Raw genomic sequence first — 6,050 nt, forward strand, 5'->3', positions numbered from 1 at the left:
TCAAGAGGATATAAAAAGGGAAATACGGCTTAAAAACATGTTTATTTGGCTACAGAGATTCAGTGACAGAAGATGTCCATCTTTTGAGATCCAGGACCTAGTAAATCCAGAAGTGGTTACATGAACATAGTGTTCAGTGGAGATTTTCCCCCAGTAATAAGGCTTTAAAATTAAAGCCAACCAACCAGCCAAAACCGGTTTGGCTCAGTGGATAGAGCATCGGCCTGCAGACTCAAGGGTCCCAGGTTCAATTCCGGTCAGGGGCACGTAACTTGGTTGAGGGCACATCCCCAGTAGGAGGTGTGCAGGAGGCAGCTGATTGATGTTTCTCTCTCATCGATGTTTCTAACTCTCTATCCCTCTTCCTTCCTCTCTGTAAAAAATCAATAAAATATATTAAAAATAAATAAATAAATCCAACCAACCAAATAATAAAATGATAGCCAAAATTACTCATAAAGGCTAATATTTGTATATGTTCTAACAGATGTCTCTTATACACTCATCTCACTTCCTTCACTCTCTTCTCTACACAGCTCCACATATTTGACTCCCACACAGAAAGGCAAATCTTCCCTCCCCACAAACATGTCCTCATTTCCTCCCCCATTCACATCTCACATGGCTTCCCCGTCCATCGCCCGCCCCCCAACACACATACACACAATGTGCTGGATGGATACACATACACTCCCCTCACCTCTCACAATCCTGTTTCATACATTCACTCCCACCTTCCCCAGATCATAAACATGCTTCCCCCTCTATACCAGTCCCCTACCCCTCATACATTCCCATTTCTCCACATACATACATAACAACCAGCCACCATATACATGTTCACACTCCTATACATACACATAAAAACAAATAATGGGTTCATTTTTTAACCAAATATGTTATGGGCATCCTATATCTGCACATAGGGATGGATATACCTTTTTATAGGTGCAGAGTTGATTGCATTTTAAGAGAGTCATCACCTAGGATTCTCACCCTAGCTGGTTTGGCTCAGTAGATAGAGCGTTGGCCTGCAGACTGAAGGGTTCTGGGTTCAATTCCGGTCAAGGGCACATGCCTGGGATGCGGGCTTGATCCCCAGTAGGGGGTGTGCAGGAGGCAACCAATCAATGATTCCCTCTGATCATTGATGTTTCTATCTCCCTCTCCCTTCCTCTCTGAAATCAATAAAAATACATATTTAAAAAAAGAAAGTCATCACCTAGGATTCTTTTATTATATATAACAATTGTATATATGTGTACACCCATAAATATTTAATACAACATGTATATGGTATAAAACAATATCAGGATTTTAGATGTCCATCCTTTGTTCTAGAAAACAACTAGAAATAATGAACTATGATTCAAATTAAGGATTTCTCTATGGGTTCATTAAAATCTGCTTTTTAAAGGAGGACAGTAGCAAGAAATATATCCTTATAACCAAAGAACTATGGAATAAAGAAGTAGACAGTCAAACTACAGGGGGAAGGTAGGGAAAAGTTGCGGGGGGAGGGGGGGTAAGAGATCAACCGAAGGACTTGTATGCATGCATATAAGCACAACCAATAGACGCAAGACACTGGGGGGAGGGCAATACGGGGGGGGGGGGGCGGGTAGGGGAGACTGGGGGAGTCAATGGGGAAAAAAAAAGGAGACATGTACTAAGGTATTTGTAATACCTTAAATAATACTTTTTTTAAAAAAAAAAGTAAAAAATAGAAACTTCACTGTAGGTCCTGTTCTGTGACCAAAATAACATTTGGCTGACAGCACAGAATATGTGCTGGGAAAATGTGTAATGTTACTGCTAGTGCTCAGTTCTTCCTGTTTCTTGTCTGAGGTTATTCCAGACCACAAATCAAGGGCTCTTCAGCCAACCTTAACCTTGTACATTTCTGAAACTAAGAAAAGGACTAGGAATGGTGAAGTGCAGCAGTAACTTGCTGTACCTGTAGCACTCTTTCTAGGATCCTAATCATTTTGAAATGGTGCCCAGAGAACTGGAGAAGACTTACAGACCTAGAGAGAAAATTATCACTGGAAATGAACTACTGGGGGGTAGGGGGAAGAGGGGTAAAGAAATGAGTCAGCCTTAACCGGTTTGGCTCAGGGGATAGAGCGTCGGCCTGCAGACTCAAGGGTCCCAGGTTCGATTCCAGTCAAGGGCATCTACCTTGGTTGCAGGCACATACCCAGTAGGGAGTGTGCAGGAGGCAGCTGATCGATGTTTCTCTCTCATTGATGTTTCTAACTCTCTATCCCTCTCCCTTCCTCTCTGTAAAAAGTCAGTAAAATATATTTTTTTAAAAATGAGTCAGTCTCTCCCTCACACATGTATACACACACACACACACACACACACACACACACACACACACGAAGCTGTGGAATATGTTATCCAAAGACAATTTTTTTGGAATTGAATATTCAAAGTTCAGATAGTTGCTCTTTATTAGCTAAAACTAATGGTTATGTAACAAAAAAGATACAAATTAATTTTTTATAAAATAACAATTTATTACTATTTTAAAACAAGTCTCACAAAATAACATTCAGAAACTCAACATTTCTAAATAATTTAACACAATAACTTTAGTCATAAAGTTCATGCTACAAAATTCCTGCATATAAAAGATAATTACCAAAGTATTAATAGATGTTAATGGATGTTAAAATGTTCTTTAGAATGGAGTTGGTTCTAGAAGCCAAAGATTCTGGAATGATGCTCGTGATCATGACTGCCACACTGGGAGACGTAGCTGGCAAAATGTATATTCCTTATAGCTACCAACTCCCCAGTCTTTTGATGGGGTTCATCCCGCAATTGCACCTCAGAGGCAGGGATCCTGCTGATCAAAGCAGCAAATAACTTCCTACCCTCCCTAACATTAGCCACAACTTAATTTAGCCAACATCTAAATTTTTAAAATCTAGACATAGGAAAGAGAACTCATAAAGCTTCTGAGCAGGAGAACTGTACTGGACACTTCCCCGCAAGGCTGACTGCCAATGTAGTAGACATGGAAGGTGACACCAACTAGGGAAATAGGGAAATCCCAATTCCGATTATGTCAACAGACAGCTACTGCAGAGGCGGGCTTAATGTGAGCGAGAATGGGGCTGACTCTCTAATATCCACATGCAGGCAAAGTATTTACCTATCTGCCCTTTGGGAGTACTTTCAACCAACATCCATTTCATAATCTTAAAGTGCAAATCTACCGAAAAATAGTGACTCTCCCGTCCCCTTGTTCAATTTGCAGATCATAACTTGGTTGGCTGGTTCCCCTCTAACCTGCCCAATATGGGAAATTAACTAGAATCCAGTTATGACTTTTCCACGTGTCAAGTGAAAATTTATCTTAAGTCAGAAAAGCTAAGACTCAGTTTAGTTTTCCTTTCAGTTTTCTTCCTTTGCAGTCACTGGTTTATAAAAAGGCAGAAATAGAGATATAGATGTGGAATTTCTAAAGTTCAGTGATTTAAAAAAAATACCCTTAAATCTTTTTATTGCACCTATTTTATGGTTTTACAAAAAACAACTCAAGCTAGAGTGAAGAAAAAGGAATATGGTCAAGTTAGCTGTGTCAGAAACACCAACTCTGCCACACTAAAGCTTGTTTTATACTTAACTATTCACAGACACATTAAGCAGCCCAGGTTAGCTGTTCATTTTCTCCCTTTACCGCTACTTACAATATAAAGTCTTCTGTGACTAGCAGTCTGACTGCAGTTAGACACAACTTACGATCGATGCTCGACATTTCCCCCAATCTTTAAAGTTAATGATGAAATCCAACCTTTCTAGCCCTACACTTTTCCCATGTAGTCCCAAGAAAAGCCCAGGCAAAAGATTCTGAGTCACAGATAACTACCTTCAACTCTACTTACATATCACCACTTCTGACAATAAGTCAACAATTAAGATTCAGTTCTTATTCCTCCTTATTCTACTTCAGCCCACTGGTGAAAGGTATCAGAAGAAGCATCTGTTCAAGTCAAAATTTCTCTTTCCAAACAGGAACCATATTTAAGTGTCTTGCACCACCCCTATTTGTGGAATGGATCCAGTAACCAGACATGCTTCTGATCACATCCGAAACTGGTGTCTACACCAGCTAACTTTCATATATGATTACCAAATTTTATACAATATTTTTCTGTATTTAATGACTGCTAGTCTGTAAAATCCTGTGCATGACTCGACAATGAATGAACACTTAAAAAATGACATGCATTTTGTAAAGAATACTTAAAATGTTAAATTTTAGAGACAAAGCAAAATCTACCATAAACTTGGATTCTGTTGATAGTAAGAGAGAGGTAGGTTAATAATCACTTCCTAAGATGAGCAAAATGCTAAGATAAAACATAAAAGTTGAGATCCTGCTTGGGGAAGGGGGGGGAATAAGTCAAACTTTCCAGTCCTGAGTTTCTAATGTGTTGTGAGAATTATTAAAGTGAGCATTACAAAGAAGGGAAACACCAATGATCATTTCCTTCCACCCATGATTACTAAATACACCACCTTCTCTCCTGTAATAACTCAGGTGCCATATGGCTAAGGACTGAAAATAAATGGACACTGGACAAAAGGAATGTTGGTATAAAGCACTGGTTCTTAACTATGGGTGAATTTGTTCCAACCCATCTAGCCCAAGGGTCAAATGGCAATGTATGAAGACATTTTTGGTTATCACAACTGAGAAGAAGGTTCTTCTACTACGTAGAAGCCAGAGATGCTGCTAAACATCCTATAACACACAGGATAGCCCCCACAACATTATCAAGCCCAAATGTTGATAGTGCCAAGGTTGACTCTGATTTAAAGGAACAAACTCCTATTAACAGAGAACACAGAAACTTTCAAGGCCTGACTAGGTAATACAGATAGCCATAGCTTAGAGTTAGGGAACACAGAAAAGGTTAATTACTTGGTAGACTAAAATTTCCTGTGGAAATATTAAAATACTGAACTGATTCTAGAGCTCTACCATCATTACAAGAGTAGAAGAAATTTAAATGATCCACTAAAATGGCATAATGCTTCAAACCTGGAGCACAGAGAGAATCCATTACAAGTAGGTTAAAGATCTAATCCAAGAAGCACAAATCAAAGGCATTTAGTATCAACTAAATTTGCAGCAGTAAAGGATGAGTTAAGGAATGATTTGAGAGAATATTCTGAACTTCTTAATATACTCTATCTTCTATCTTCTGTTTCCTAGTGGATTCTTAGTTTCATTCCATGCAAAGAATGCATAGAAGTCATTCAAATATTTGTTGAGTGGAACTGACTATGGATATTTTGTGAAATGGACACAGAAAAGCATCTTACATTTCTCTGAGAACTACCAGTGATTAAATGACATTTAGAAACAAAGGGGCCCAGCTGGTATGGCTCAGTGGTTGAGCGTGGACTTATGAACCAGGAGGTCACGGTTCAATTCCTGGTCAGGGCACATGCCCAGGTTGCAGGCTCTGTCCTCAGTAGGGGGCATACAAGAGGCAGCCGATCAATAGTTCTCATCATTGATGTTTCTATCTCTCTCCCTCTCCCCTCCTCTCTGAAGAAAGAAAGAAGGAAGGAAGGAAGGAAGGAAGGAAGGAAGGAAGGAAGGAAGGAAGGGAGGGAGGGAGGGAGGGAGGGAGGGAGGGAGGGAGGGGGGAGGGAGGGAGGGAGGGAGGGAGGGGGGAGGGAGGGAGGAGGAGGGAGGGGGGAGGGAGGGAGGAGGGGGGAGGAAAAGGTGAAAGTGAAAATTAGTTTCTCTACTGCAGAACTAAAAATAAAAAGAACTAAAGACTGTAAGCCATTAAAAAAAGTAAATATGAAGTCATCCATTCCCTATTATATTCACTTCCAGAATAACCTTTAGAAAATACACCCATACATAGCAATATGGCTTCAAGTTTGCCTACTAGATGAACTTCATACTTTGGGTCCCAGAAGCTAAGACCCAAAGGCTTTGAACGAATAAGTCAGTCAGAGTAAAGATTTCTTCCTATCAGATTGTGAGGAAGAGCTAAAAGGAAGCTAAAAAA

Source organism: Plecotus auritus (assembly GCF_963455305.1).
Source record: "Plecotus auritus genome assembly, chromosome: 1".
NCBI lineage: Eukaryota > Metazoa > Chordata > Mammalia > Chiroptera > Vespertilionidae > Plecotus > Plecotus auritus.